Source organism: Camelus ferus, chromosome 2 (assembly GCF_009834535.1).
Source record: "Camelus ferus isolate YT-003-E chromosome 2, BCGSAC_Cfer_1.0, whole genome shotgun sequence".
Taxonomy (NCBI): Eukaryota; Metazoa; Chordata; class Mammalia; order Artiodactyla; family Camelidae; genus Camelus; species Camelus ferus.
Genome location: NC_045697.1, coordinates 23,961,864 through 23,977,863, shown reverse-complemented (window position 1 = coordinate 23,977,863; position 16,000 = coordinate 23,961,864).

Genomic DNA, 16,000 nt, shown 5'->3' with positions numbered 1-16,000 from the left:
AGGTTATATACTTCCAACATTGTCAAAGAAAATTTAGATGTGGAAACAAAATAGACTTTCAGTACCATTCAATATTATCGTATCACACTTTAGCAAAATGCATGTTCCATATGTGTGTGTAACTGTCCTCAATGAGTGCATGTTTAAGGAAAGAATTTACTATTAGAAAATGAAATTAAAAAGGAAAATTGGTCACACTGTTACATTAACACTTGTGTCAGATTTTTTTTTTATAAAATTAATCCAGGGTTTTGTGTATCGTGTTTGAATTCAGAACACATAATCAAGGCACCTAAATACACCAACCATTCAGGACAGAAGCCGTAAACAATTGTTAAGGCCACACCATGGCATTCTAGTTGAATGATCATTCCTCCTCATAAGTTAAATATAAACATATTTCCTATGAAAACCATCATGTAAATATTGCTCTTAAATTTTAATTAGTTATGTTCATAGTTTGCTGACATTTAAACTGTCTGGTGTTAACATTTTCAAGGCTTTAATTAACAAGTACAACAGGGTTTGCTTAATGCTGTAATATGGTAGAACATAATTTTATGTATCTATTTTAATACCCAAATATTATCTGAGAGACATAGATTTATATAAAAATTAAATACCTGTACTAGACAAATAATGTCATGTTGCCTTCTTTAGCATTCATAAAATTTCACAGCTGAAATAAATGGCACTTTGTTCATTACAACATAAGTTTCTTAATTGTTATAATTGGATCTATAATTTTATATTTCTGATATTATGGAGAAATAGACACAAATATGCATTTCTAATTAGATGAATTTCCAAGGCCAGGTCAAGAAGAAATTATTTCATATGATATTACAAAACATATTTAATTGGTCATTTATTTGGGGCCAGGCATTTTAATTTGGATTGTCACATTTACTCTTCCCAACCACCATATGCAGTGTATGTTAATAGTATCCTTGTTTTACAGAGGAAAACATGCAGGTAGAGAGAAGTGGTATAATTAATCACAGGAAGATGCAGTATCTGAATCTCAGGTAGTTGTTTCCTAAGCCTGTGCTTTCAACTTGTATATCTTGCTGCTTTGCAAATGTGTCTAAATTTCTTAGTTTTAATGTGAACCCGGGCATTACTTCATTAACTTCCGTCTGATTTCTCACATTTTGATACCTATTATTGCTTAATAAATGCTGTAATAATTGCATTTAAATTCTAGCCTTAACACCTGCTGGTAACGGATTTTCTTTCTCCCAATATCCTATCACTTCTCCCACTCTGCTTTACCTTGTGGTAAACTAGGGTGGAGAGCCTGAGGGTAAGGGATTTCTCTTGGTTAAGTGAGTGATTAATTCTGTTAGGATTAGTATCCTGCCTCACTGAGAAGTCAGAGACAGAATGTACTGTACACTCTTGGTTGCCTATCCAACATATGTTTTTTCTTTAGTCTTGCTTAACATTTTGGGTGAGCATCCAGCCTTCTTCCACTCATCTGAGTGCCTTTGGGCAAGCTGGTTCAACTTTCTGGCTCCAGCTTTAGTCCTTAGTATGTTCTACATATATAACCTCAATTATAAAGCCTTATGCTGTGTGTTGGTCCTGTCATTCGGTTAGTAACAGTGAAGTGCAGGCATTCTAAATTCAGAGTCCACACTCTTTAACACCAAGCCCTATTGACTATCATATAAGACTGGACATGTACCATATCAGAGGAGAAGAAACTCATAAGATAACGGTAAAAAGCAAAAAGAAAATTCTATCTTGTATGTTCTCAGGCAAGTATGCTCACTATTTAATAAACAGTAAATACCACTTATTATTTTTATTGTCATTATTATAATTATAGTTATATAAATCAGGGCATTTTGCTATCTTTGAAATCCATTTTCAGAGCCAAGTCTGAGAAAAACAATAAAATAAGTGAAGTCATTCACTGCTTTCCCTTTCCCCTGCTCTTCTTCCCAACAATCACTTCCTCAATAGCCTCCCCAGGCAATGCAAGCCCTCATTCTGCCTTTCACCAGCTCAAACTTCTACAGCTGAAATGCCCCCAAGCTGCCACTTGCCAAACCTTCTGTTCACTAAAACAAATCTATTGTGTTTTTCCTAATCATGTCCTATTATCAGCTTAATGACAGTTAGTAATTTTGTAGCTTAGCTGCCCTTAGTTAATGTGCTGCTCCATTGTTTATTCATTAGTCAGAAAATGTTTATTTAATAATTTCCATGTGCAAAGGACTGTGAGAAGGATATAGAACTGGTGCCAATTCTCCAGGAACTCTCTGGCTTCTTGAGTAAATGGAACACATATACAAATAAATAGTTCACGCTAACAAAATCGGCATGGGGGGTGGTCACTAAAAAAATATAGCTTACTTTCTGTAAAAGTAAGAAGAGAGGCTACTTTACCTGTTAATTCTTGGGCATTGTTACAGGGGTCTTAAGAAGATAAAAGATTTGAACTTTACATTTGAGTCTCTCTGTGATTGATTGCTTAGATTTATTTACATTATTGCTTTTGGGTTTTTCATATTTAACAATGTCAACTGCAAGGCTATCTTCTTCACGCTAGATTTCAGGATGGAAACAACCCACTTAAGGCTTTTAAGAACACAAGAGATGGAACTTCTTTATCTCCTATCTGCTGTCTCTGGGAGTTGCTGGCCAATGGCACGTTTCCCCAGCAATGATTATGGGTATCAGTCTCTGGGAGTGGAAGCAGAAACTCAAGCCATCTGCTAATCTAGACTCTGTGTAAGAAACACATTTTATCTTATCAAATGTCTCAGTCTCCCCTTAACTGCTTTACTCTTTTTGTCTTAAAATTATGCAAGACCTTAGAGACAACACTTTAAAGTTTAAATGTCTTCAAGATTTTGAGCATTTCTGATCCTAATCAATATCTTTGGTGAAAGAAATTGTTTATCTTTTCAACATCTTTGAAAGAAGGGCTTCAGTAGAGGCAGTCTCAAACTATATTCTGGAGTGCTTGTGTATATAGGTAGTTACTAGTTTCCGAAAAATTGAGATTTTGCATCACATTTTCATTATGTAGTATTTCTCAGGATCTTATTCTGTAATCATACATTCATACTTACATTATTGCTTACTTAATTTTAAAAAAGGCTTAACCTGAAAAGAAAACAGGAAGGTTGTCTGGAATAAGCTTAACATTTTTCTATGAAATATATTTGTCCTCAAAAGCATATTGATTTTGACAGAAGGTAGTCCTCATGTTTGGCTTTGAGGTGACTGTGTGAGTGAAAAAAAAGAAACCAACCTGGCTTACATTTGATGGTCTTAGTCACCAGCTGGCTAAAACCTCTAAACTATACATTTTCAGAACAAAGATTACAGAGCAAAGAACCTTAATCCCATAACCACATCCAGATTCTCATGAATTAATTCATTAGTTCATAATAAATTACATCCTCAAATCCATGCTTAAACTAATGTGCAGCCATTCATTTTCTTCCTTTTGGGTTTCTGAGCATTGGTTCAAATTTCTTTAATTACTAAAAAGCAACATTAACAAGAAACACAGTAAATTATACTCACAGAGGCAGAGATAAAGAGAATTGCTAAGTGCCAAACAGGTATCTTTGTAGTATCTTGGTCTATTTTTTTTTTAAATCCAAGTTTGGCAAAAATATTCAACCAAGTTAAAAGTGGAAATAAATGCCAAAAACTCAAAATATTTAAGACTTTTTATGTTGTTTTACTTTTGCTTATTCATAATAATTACTAATTTTTTTGGATGGAGTAGTCTTTGTTATTAGTACTGGGAACACTTAAGACAGAACAATTATAAGATGGTGGAGTAGAAGGACGCTTGTAGCTCACCCTCTCCCACAAATACACCAAAACTCACATCTACAGACCCACTCAGCCACACAGAGCACCTGTCGAACTCCGACAGAACATCGCCCTCTTCGAAAGACAAAGATGCCAAAAATCTGGTAGGAGAAAAGGAAAAAAGAAGAAAAAGCAAAACAGTGTGGTACCGATCCCGCGGGGAGGGGGTGGCAAAGGAGGACTGGCGCTCATTCGCTGGGTCTCCCCTCTCCAACGGAGAGGCCAGAGGGATGGAGGGGGAGCCTCCGAGGCTCAGATCTGCCCCGAGCACCCCTTGACAGACAGAACCGAGTTAAACGGGCACAAAGGGTCCCCACGATACCCAGCCCCAAACTCGAGCCGGCAGCTGGGGCCAGGACAGGCCGCCCTAGTCGGGCGGAGGACTGGGGCAGCTGCACTGAAGCAGCCCCGGGGAACTGTAGAGGGCTGCACACTGTGGCTGGGAGGGGATACAGAGCAGAACAACCTCGTTCCCCCATAAATTGTGAAAAAAGCAAAGCAACAAGGCTGGTGTGCCCTGGGGGGAGGGGCGCCATAGCCTTTGTCTCCTCAGACCTGCACCGCCATCACTGGCGCTTCTCACGAAAAGAGAGGTGGGGCTCAGCCACAGCCGCCATATTCTCCTGTGCGCAGCTCCAGGGCGGAGGTGGGGCCAAGACATGAATCCGCACCCAGGGGCTCCGCAACCTCCTAGGCAGGACTGAGACTTGTTTACAGCTGGAGGCAGATAGGATCTTTCTGCCCTGGCACCTCAGAGAACTCACGCCGCCAAGACAAACAAGGAGCTGAAATTTGGCATGGAGCAGAGGCGGGGCCGTTCCGTGGTCTTCCCTGAGCCCGCCGTCAGAACACTGACCCGAGGTGGAGCAGGCAGCTGCACAGAGCAGCAGAGTGACCTGCGCTGGGAAAGGGCAGGTGGCAACCCTCTTTCCTGGCAGGAACGTGGCACCTGACCACGGTGCTGGGAGGGGGCGCGATCTGCCGTCCTGCCTCCCTGAGCACAGCATCTGACTGCAGCATCAGGAGGGGGAGTGACTCACATGCCCACCAGATAAGAGCTCAGCCCTGAACCAGTGTTGGGAGGGGGCGCGATCTGCTAGCCGACAGCCACTGGGAGCAGCACAGAAGAGGGTGCCAGCAGAGGGCCTCTGGAAACAGCAAGCTGAGTTCGTGAAACAGGGCGAAGACACAAAGACCTCTCGATAAAATCATTAAGAGCACAGCATCTCCAGGGGAACTAGATAACTGATACTCCTTAAGCCACAGTGCCAGAGAGATATGAGCAAGATGAAGAAGCAGAAGAACCACTCCCAATTAAAAGATCAAAAGAAATCCCCTGAAAGCACGATCAAGGAAATAGACATTGATGGCCTACTAGATCAAGATTTCAAAAAAGGAGTGATCAAAGTATTGAAGGAACTAAAAGAAATAGTGTTTAGACATAAAAAAAATGTCAAAAATGAAATAGAAGCTATAAAGAAGAACCAAGTAGAATTAGTAAACTCATTTGCTGAGATGACAGCTGATCTAATGGCTGTACAAAGCAGGCTAGATAATACAGAGGAGCAAATTAGTGACCTAGAAGACAGGACAACAGAAAGCACCCAATCAGAACAGTTGAGAGAAAAACAAATAAAAAACAATGAAAACAATATAAGGGACCTATGGAATAATATAAAGCGTGCCAATCTATGCATAATAGGGCTTCCAGAAGGGGAAGAAAGAATACAGGGAATTGAAAAGGTATTTGAAGAAATCATGACTGAAAACTTCCCAAACCTAAAGGAATCAGATATCCAAGTACAGGAGGCTCAGAGGGTCCCAAACAAGAAGAACCTAAACAGACCCACACCAAGACATAATCAAGATGGCCACAGTCAAGGCTAAAGAAATGATCCTAAACGCAGCAAGAGAAAAACAAAGAGTGAGCTACAAGGGAACCTCCATAAGGTTCTCAGCTGATTTCTCTACACGAACACTACAGACTAGAAGGGAGTGGCAAGATATATTCAAAGTCCTGAATGAAAAAAAGATGCAGCCTAGGATACTCTATCCAACAAGGCTATCCTTTAGAATAGAAGGAGAGATAAAGAACTTCACAGACAAGCAAAAACTAAAAGAGTTTAGCAACACTAAACCCATGCTAAAAGAAATATTGAAAGGTCTACTCTAAATAGAAAAGAAGCAGGATGCTATAAAAAGGAGAAACTCATAACTGGAAAGGAGATAACTGCCATGAATTACAAAAAGAATAAACATAAAATTGTAAAAGAAGACATCTAAATCATTAAGCGTGGGAGAGGGAAGTAAGGAAAGCCATTGTGGAAAACAGTAAGGAGATTCCTCAAAAGACTAGGAATAGACTTACCATACGACCCAGGAATCCCACTCCTGGGCATAAATCCAGAAGGAACCCTACTTCAAAATGACACCTGCACCCCAATGTTCATAGCAGCACTATTTACAATAGCCAGGACATGGAAGTGGCCTGGATGTCCATCAACAGATGACTGAGTAAAGAAGCTGTGGTATATTTATATGATAGAGTACTATTCAGCCATAAAAACCGACAACATAACGCCATTTGCAGGAACATGGATGTTCCTGGAGAATGTCATTCTAAGTGAAGTAAGCCAGAAAGAGAAAGAAAAATACCATATGAGATTGCTCATAAGAAGAATCTAAAAACAAAACAAAACATAAGTACAAAACAGAAACAGACTCGTAGACATAGAATACAAACTTGTGATTGCCAAGGGGGTGGGGGGTGGGAAGGAACAGACTGGGATTTTAAAATGCAGAACAGATAAACAAGATTATACTGTATAGCACAGGGAAATATAAACAAGATCTTGTGGTAGCTCATAGCAAAAAAAAAAAAAAAAGTGACAATGAATATATATATGCTCATATATAACTGAAAAATTGTGCTCTACACTAGAATTTGACACAACATTGTAAAATGACTATTACTCAGTAAAAAAAAAAAAAAAGAATTAAAAAAAAAAAAGACAGCACAATTATAACTTCCATACATGGATATGGATATAAATAATCCATACAACTGACTCCCAAAGACATTCAGAACTCCTGGCATAAAAACTATTAATTAGACTCATGACAGGGTAAATTCCCGAGGACCTGGGTCACATACTGCCATTTGGCAATGGGTGCCTCAAGGTTGATTTTCTGTTTGGTTCTTCAAACCTAAAGTTTTTTTCTTTATTTATTTGCCTTTTTATAGTCATGTTTATTGTTTTCTACAATAGTGACTTCTCTTGATGGCACTCACATGTTTCAAGGACAATAATAAACTGATCTTGCCAACTATGTGAATTTTTACTTTAGTAAATGAAATTGTTCTACTCCTTTTAACAGCACTAAGATTAGCAGTTCCATTCATTTACAGGATTTCACTTATAAACTATATGCTTCTCAGACTTCTTGAGGACCAATATGATGTCCTCTTCACTATAACTTCAGTAACTAGCATCGTTTCTGGAGGAATGTGTTATTGTCTGTGTAAATGTACTGATACCTTACAAAGAACCTACTATGTGTCAAATATTGAGTTCATAATTTTGTTTTAAGTTCTGATCCACCCAAGGACACTATCAGCTAGTGTTTTTACTTCTATTTTTAAAGAATTTTAAATAATAGGCAATCTGAGATATTATTTGCTTAAGAACAAATAGCAAGTGGATAGCAGAGTTAGGATTTAAACCCAAATTTTACAGTGATTAACAAGTTCTTAAATAACACACTATATGCTAACAATTTCAAGAAATCAATAAGTTAATAAAAGTCAACCTGCAAACTATTCTGAAGATGTCATCAAATTTACTTTTTCTATCAATGCTGACTAATGTCTCTTTAAATCATGAGGTTAATGCTATGCTGTTTTTCACCATAGCAACCAGGTAAATACTATTCTCCCTGTTCTATTATTTAAAAGAACACAAAACAGTTATGAATGTATGAACAGAACTTAAGCATCAATGGAAATAAAAAAATCTAAACTTCATGTTTCCTCTTGTTTTCTCAATTATAAGTCAACAATTAAGTGATGTTATATTTAATATAAAGTCATTATTTCCTTTTAAATTCGTTTTATGCATTTATATAGATTATTTAACAGTGAAGCATTATAGACCCAAATTAGCTACTTGCAAAGAAATAATTTTATTTTAAGCTTAACCAATTTAACAGAACATAGTTATTTCCTGGAAACTTCCAGAAATTTTACATTGAAAGTAAAGTAAAAATTTTCCACGGTTGAATATTTCAATTCAGTATAAATGAATACAGATGTGCCAAAGACAAAGAAGTGCAGTAAACACTGTCCACATGTGCTTGTCCCCATCATGCTACTTAAAGAGGCTGGTCTGTGCCTGTCTAGTTATTATTTGTCCCTAAGGAGATGGGAAGCTTGAGCCAGACTTTAAATCAAATCTGGCAGTAAATACACTACACTGGTGAGTTTCACTGACTTTTTTTTGGTGGGGAGGGGAGGGATGGGGGTGGCATAACACAACTTTCTTGATGAAGAGTATTGAATGATTTCTATTTGTAGCACAAGTTTCTTATCTCCTGGTAAACCAGTAACAAACTGTTCATAGACAAGCACCAGTGTGTGTGCCACACATTGAGTAGCACTGGCTTAAATTATTAAATACTGGCATAAAATTCTCACCAAGAATCATGTACTGCATGCCCATATCACATTTGGGATATGTTTTCTCTCTCCAACTCTCAAATGTAGGAAAGAGGGAACTGGTGTACGGTGCAAAGTCCTGAAGCTGTCTTCAGTGTGAAAGAAGAGCAGACTTTTACTAGAAGACTGACAAACTTTAAATGTTAATTTCTGTATATATTGTTCTATTTTCTAACATTGAATGTCTGAGGTATATCTGTCTTAGTCTATAGACTGCTATAACAAAATACCACAGATTGGGTTGCTTATAAACAACAAATTTATTTCTCACAGTCCTGGAGGCTGTGAGGTCCAAGATCAAGGCATCAGCATGGTTCATAGCCAGGACTTCTTTACTATATTCTCACAGGATGGAAAGGGCAAGGGCTTTCTGTGGGGTCTTTTTCATAAGGTGCTAATTCCATTCATTAGCACTCTACCCTCATCATTTAAGCACCTCATAATACCATCAACTTTGGGAGTTAAGATTTCAACACATGACTTTTACGGGGACACAAACAATCAGATCATAGCAGTATCATTACTCAACCAGCATTATCATTTTAATAAAGTTTATAAATAAATACAAACTAAAAGTAAAATCACAATGAGGACATAAGAGCTGTAGATTTTACTTTCAGTTAATCATGTTTAGCGGAAAGGGTAATCACATGACCTGTTTATCATTACATAAAACCACTAATTACCTGTGGTAATAATAGAATGGCAGACACGTGGTACTTCAGACAAAGGTTTTCAAATTTAGCGTACATAAAAAACACTGGGGGAGCCTCTTAACAAGCCAGTTCTTCATGTTCCATCCTCAGAAAGGCTGATAAATTAGTTCTGGAAGAACACAAGAACATAACCTGCATTTTTCAAAGAAGTCGCCAATGTATTTCCATGCAGGTAGGTGGAAGTCCACGTTTTAGAAAAAACCTGGTCTTGCATGAATTAAATGAGGTGAATCAAATCAACTCTACTGAGTTTCTTTAAGGCCATAACTTACATTTTCATCAGAATTTTACATATGTGTGAATTTTAAATGAACAGGCACTTGGTAAACTTGGACATCTTTACAGAGTTAGTTTGATTGGAATCATAGAGTATGAACAACCAGCATTTTGTATTCCCCAGGACTAGTTACATACACATACACACACACACACACTTACAGTTCTTTACCTTGTTTCTACTAGCAGCTAAATTCTGCCAAATGTTTGAATAACTGACTAGATGTTAGTATTGCAAAAACATAATGAACATAATACTTGCATATGTCAGTGTATGCAAACTTCCAATCTCACAAACATGCACCCTGAGCTGTCAGAACAAAATATTTCTCCTTCTTGCCTCCTCAGAGAGCTGTTTCCCAAGCAATGCATTCAACAGAACCCCTCTCCCCACACACCTTCACTTTCCACCTAGCAATCATGTTTACACTTCTTCCATAATCTGAGATTATCTCATTTATATAGTTTCCTTGTTTAATGTCTGATTCTTCCCACTAGAATGTTTGCTTCCTAAAGTCGAAGAGCACATGTTTCTTATGTACTGCTATAATCCTGATCTGCACTCGGTTTCAATATTACACATGGTCTATAGGTATGCATTGTATGTGGTATTAATGAGGGAATAAATGAACATTCCAGGATGATGTGGCTAGATATCCCACTTAAATATGTTTTCAGGAACTTTAAGGATGGATCAAATAATGCTGAAAGCAGAATATTATTTGGGTAAATATAAGACGTATTTTTTGATGCTTATTTTTATCATTTGCTTAAGTCAAAATGATGAAAGATGAGAAAATACTGTCCACAATACTTCTGGAATTTTATAATAATCTCACATATCAATTAATCTGAGAGGTCCTAAAAAATCTTTTCTTAGCTTAATTAAACCAGCTCTCCAAATTATTTCTGATGGTTTAATTTTTTGTTTTCCTCTTAATATCCTAAAGATGTCAGTGGCCAAGCATATATTTAAGGAGTTGCTATCTCAAGCATCTTTTCCCTCTATTCTGTGTTATGTCTGTTATTATGATGGTGATGGATAAGTAAAAAAAGATTTATCATTTCAAATTGTGTTTTACACTTAGCTTTCCTGAATCATCTTTGTGACAGAAAATTGGTACATGGAGAACAGAGACTGGTCTGCGGAGGAGATTTTCCTGTATCTCTGGGTTTAACTGCTTGACTACTATAGAATGTGGGTGAAAGGGATTGCTTTTATGTCCTATAAGCAAAAAAGAGCATGTATCCATATTTGGAAATTTACTTTTATAAAAATAAGACTGCATTATTTTCCTTCAGTTTTGATTATTTTAACAATCATCTCCTATAATTTGAAACTTCAAAACATGACATCTTGGCATTGATATACTTATGAAACTACTTCTTTGTCTTTAAGAATCACACTGATAAGAGTGAGTTAATAAGAAGTGGCTCGGTATTTCAGCAAGTATTGCAGCTGTTATTTTGTGGAAAGACCACATTGGTTTATGTTAAACAATTTCTCTTTACACTAGGACGTGACAGCAATTAACTAGCTAAAATGTTGTGTTTTATATTATTGTAATTGAAAGAGAATTTGTGACAATAGCTCCTTTTTTCCTTTCAGTGCTGGTACCTAATTGGAGGGAAAAAAAACTGTTCTTTAGTGTTTCGCTATATAATATAACGCATTTGTCATTTCTTATTAGCTCTTCAGATTTCTATTGTTTACAAACCCTTTGAGACACAATAAAAAAGTTTCCACACAAATCTCATTATTTCTAATTAATCCCATAACAAGACTTCAAGATGGCTGTACTATGAAGCTCTTTTCCAAGACAATAGTGTCTTACTCTCCATTTCACTGTATAAATTGTACTTCTGAGGTATCAGGACAATTTGTATAAAATACATCTCTGTTGCAACCAGGCTACCAAACACAGTGTTTGATAAATTATTCACATCTGTGAGATTATAACTTTTTTGCTTTGAATTATAAATAAGATATTCAAATTAACAGTTTGGAAATAATGCCTCTCAGCTAAACAAATAAAACACACACACAATTTTCTTTTCTTTTTTTTTTTTAACATTTTTTATTGATTTATAATCATTTTACAATGTTGTGTCAAATTCCAGTGTTCAGCACCAATTTTATTTTCTATCATAAACTGATACCGTTTGAAATTGGTACCATATGATATTAAATTTATATTGTGGCACTATAGATTCTTCTGAAAATATAACCTACATTATTAGAATAAAAGAAATAAATCTCCTTTTCATGAATTAGAATTTAGTTTTAAGAGAAGCATGGATTATTTGTAACTATATCCTCTATCAGCGATGTCACTGATAATGTTTTTATTTTATCTTATTGTCTGGACTCTTTGAGATCTGCTAAAAATTTAGTAATTTAAAATCAAGTAATCATTGGGAGAGAATACTTAGAAAAATCTGCTGCATGTACAATGAGATATCACTATTATTTAACATCAAAGTCCTTATTTAAGATAGTACTTACAAGGAGTAGAAATCACATTTAAATATTTTAAAGGCTTAGTCAAGACAACATATATCACAAAGAACAAAACAAATCTGCAAGAGTTTGACTCATTTTTTTCTTAAAGAAACCAAAGTAACTAATATTTACATATGTAGGCCATAGTAACCAGATTAGTAACAACATTTGGGGTATATAAAAAAGAAAACTGTCATAAAACTCTGACTGCTTTGACAGTGTCACAGTGGGGACACCATCACCAGTTTACAGGATGGTTGTGGCGATTAAATAAAAGCACTTTATATTCCTGACTTTGTTTCTTCATTATAGGAATTCATTATAGGAATAAGGAAGGCATTTTGGGTTCACACAGAATATTAGTAATTCATTTTTCCTCTCACACTAAATCAGAAAATAGTTAATAGGATTCTACTATAAACTAGTGAAAATATCTTGTTTTGTAGAGTTAATATTTTAGTCCTTTCAAACATTCCCATGTAGCCCTAATTTCTGAAATCTTTGCCAATCTGTATTCTTTCTATAAAACCTCACTCACTGACAGTGCCTTTCTTAAGAAACAGTAAGATCTAGAAGCAATATTGCAGCTCTTTAGCCCATTACAGAGTACACCCTACTCTGAAAAATTAATACTGGGTTAAAATAAAAGGAAATTGTGGCCTTGTTTAACTTTTCTTTATGTAAATATGTAGTATGTGATGTTTCTCATCCCTGGGCTCTGTGAGCTGCTCTAGCAAATTAATCAAACCCAAGGAGGAGATTGTAGGAAACCCCAATTTATAGAAGTTGTAGGTAACCTGGGAGCCTACTACTTGTGATTGGCATCTGAAGTGAGGTGAGAGCAGTTTTGTGGGAATATGCCCTTAATCTGTGCAATCTGACATTGTCTCCAGATAGTGTCAGAATTGAGTTAAGTGTGACACACAACTGGCATTGCAGAGACTTAACTTACTGTGGGGAAAAAACCCTCCACTCATTTGGTGGCCTGAAGTGTCAGAAATGAAGTATTCTGAGTGAGTGTGGTAGTAGCATGAGAGTACTAGAAATACACAAAAAAGAAAGACGTAGGAGAGAAGAACTGGCTTTTTTCCCACTTAGGAAAATTGAGTTTTCCTAACAGCCTGCATGGCTCAGTTTTAGAAAGAATCCTGCTATACTGGTTTAGAGAGAATTCCCCACCCTTGATATCTGATCACTCTCAAAAGCTAACAAATCCCTCATCCTCCAGGTGATATCTGACCACCCTAGCGTGCCTTCAGCTAGAAATCCTGTTAGGTCAGTTTAGCAAGAATTTCCTTTAATGTCTCCTCCATAATTTTCCATCCACTGACCCCTCTCCTCAAAACTTTCCCTTGGCTATAACTCCCTACTGTTCTTACTGTATTCAGAACTGAGCTCAGTTCTTTACTGAGGTCTCTTTTCCCTTACTGCAATAGTTCCTAAATAAAATCTGTCTTTACTGCTGAACTACTGCCTGGTTCTGGTTTTTTTAACCATAAACAGATAAAAAACAAGACTTGATTAATTGAAATAGAAAAAAAAATACTTAGCTTCAGTTATCTTTAGTGACCTAGGTAAGAGAATTGATGATAGTCACTAGATGATAATCTAGTGATCTAGAACATGGTATGATTTTAATTCTCAAAATGATTTTTGATTGAGTTTGCTTATATTATTTTCTGAAAAGGCATGTATATATTTTCTTAGCCTCACAAAACACTATGATGATAAAATATGGAATTCTACATCTGTCTCATAATAAATCTCACCCTGTTGGGAAACTTAAATGATATTACAATCATAATAATGAAAAGCATGACAGATCTTGCTGATATGTAATATTCTTATCATCTCTAAGTCATTTGTTAACTGCTCTAAGGTGCTCACAATTATGCTATACCAGACAGTTTTAGGATGAAAATTAAATGGATGTTTTCTTTGCATTGAAATAGAATATATACACATACACACACACACATATATATACACATACAATTTTTATCTCATTGCTGAAAAGTGAAAGTAGTCATACATACATACTAACAATATAAACTCCCTTAAAACTAAATTATGGCTTGGTATTTAATTTCTCATAGCTCCCTGCATTTCCTCTTCTTAATGTTCATCACAGTTTGGAAATACACATGAATATGTTTCCTTGTTTGTTCTCTCAATGTGCTCTATTCCCTGCCACACAGAGGTGTAAACCTGGAAAGGGCAAAAGCACTGCCATTCATTCTTGTTTACAGCTAGCAGATGTCTAACATCTGGCATTATGGCTAGCACAAGGTAGGCATTCAATCAATATTTGTTGAATGGGTAACTGAATAAATCTATTTGATCTTAAAGTCCTTAAGGGTGAGGACCTTGTTTAATGTGTTCAATAAGGTATGTCCAGTAACTGCACTGTACTTGGAACAAAGCTGAATGATAAAAGAGAAAGAGAGAAAAGAACAAAGGAAGAAAGGGATGAGAAGAAAGAAAAGCAAAGAGGAAGAAAAAAAACATGAATAAAACTGACTATAATCTTAAAATTTGTATATTTTCCTCAGCTTTCACAGGGGATTATATACAAATCATCTCTAAAATATACATATTATCCATATTTTGCTAATAAATAGAATATAAAGTACTAAAATTTCTCTCTACTTGATAAAATAAAAGTGAGGTAAACTATAAAATTATGTTTGTAGTTGCCAAATATTTACTTTAACAGATAAACCTATGTGTAAGAAAAATGAGACTGAAAGTAGACGATATTCCTAGAGGCACTGATCTAGTAAGTAGTCAGCAATTCTATTTAAGAAAGATTAATTAAGCACATACTACGTACCAGGTACCATTCTAGAAATCACAGTGAACAGAGCAAACAAAAATCCCAGTCACCCTTGAGATGACAATTCTGCTGGGGAATTAAACATATCATCAAATACTACAAATGCTTAATAAGCATTCAATGAAAAAAGTGAACAAACACCTACACCTCCTGCTGCTCAAAGGTAATCAATATTAAGAGCTATATGTAGATACATACATTCTTTTTTATACTTAAAGAAACTGCAAATCATATGCAAACATGTTATCGAAGAGGAGCAAAATATACTACCCCAAACATGCCTCTTTGGCACATTGATTATTTTAGGCTGATCATTTTTAAGAAATAGTAGATGTGGGAGAAGTTCTAAAAACCTTTTGAAGCTATCTTTTTTTCAGAGACATTTATAATGATAAAAGAAATCTCCATTTATAGGTTGCCTCCCTCTCTGTACCAGAAAGAGAATGATGATTTTAAGTCTCCAGAAACTCTTACCGGAGAAGGCAATGACTTGAGTCTGCATAATAACTATCCTTGCTTACTGCACTCTGCTTGATCATCTCCCATAAATGGCCCCTCCTGCCCCAACATCCTTTGTCTCTAGCTGGAGATATTATTTAAAGGGGTGGCTTGGGCCCTTTTAGGAAGTTACTCAGCTTTCATGGGTATCTCCCATGTATACAGGAGGTATACCTGTTATTAAACTTTTGTTTTTCTCCTGTTAATTCGACTTTTTACTATAGGGGTTATCTCAGCCAAGAATCTAAAACGGTAGAAAAGTTATTTTCCTCCCCTACATTATAAACTTGTTTTTAAATGAATATTATAATCCTTATTGAGAATGTAGTTATGTCACTTGACCTTCCACCTAATACTTAAGGCTTGCGTTTTAAAATTAAGGTGTATTGACTTACAATAAATGTCACTCCTTTTAAGGTAGCATTTTACAAGTCTTGAAAAATGCACATGGGTGGTAATCAAGGCAAAATGGCTTTGTCACCCCCAAAACATCCTTTTATTCTGTTAAGAGCCAACTCTTCCCCCACGCAAAACCTCTGGCAATCATTGATCTGTCTTTATCTCGATCATGAACAAAGATGAACAAAGAACGTCACTCATCACCCAGTTCTACT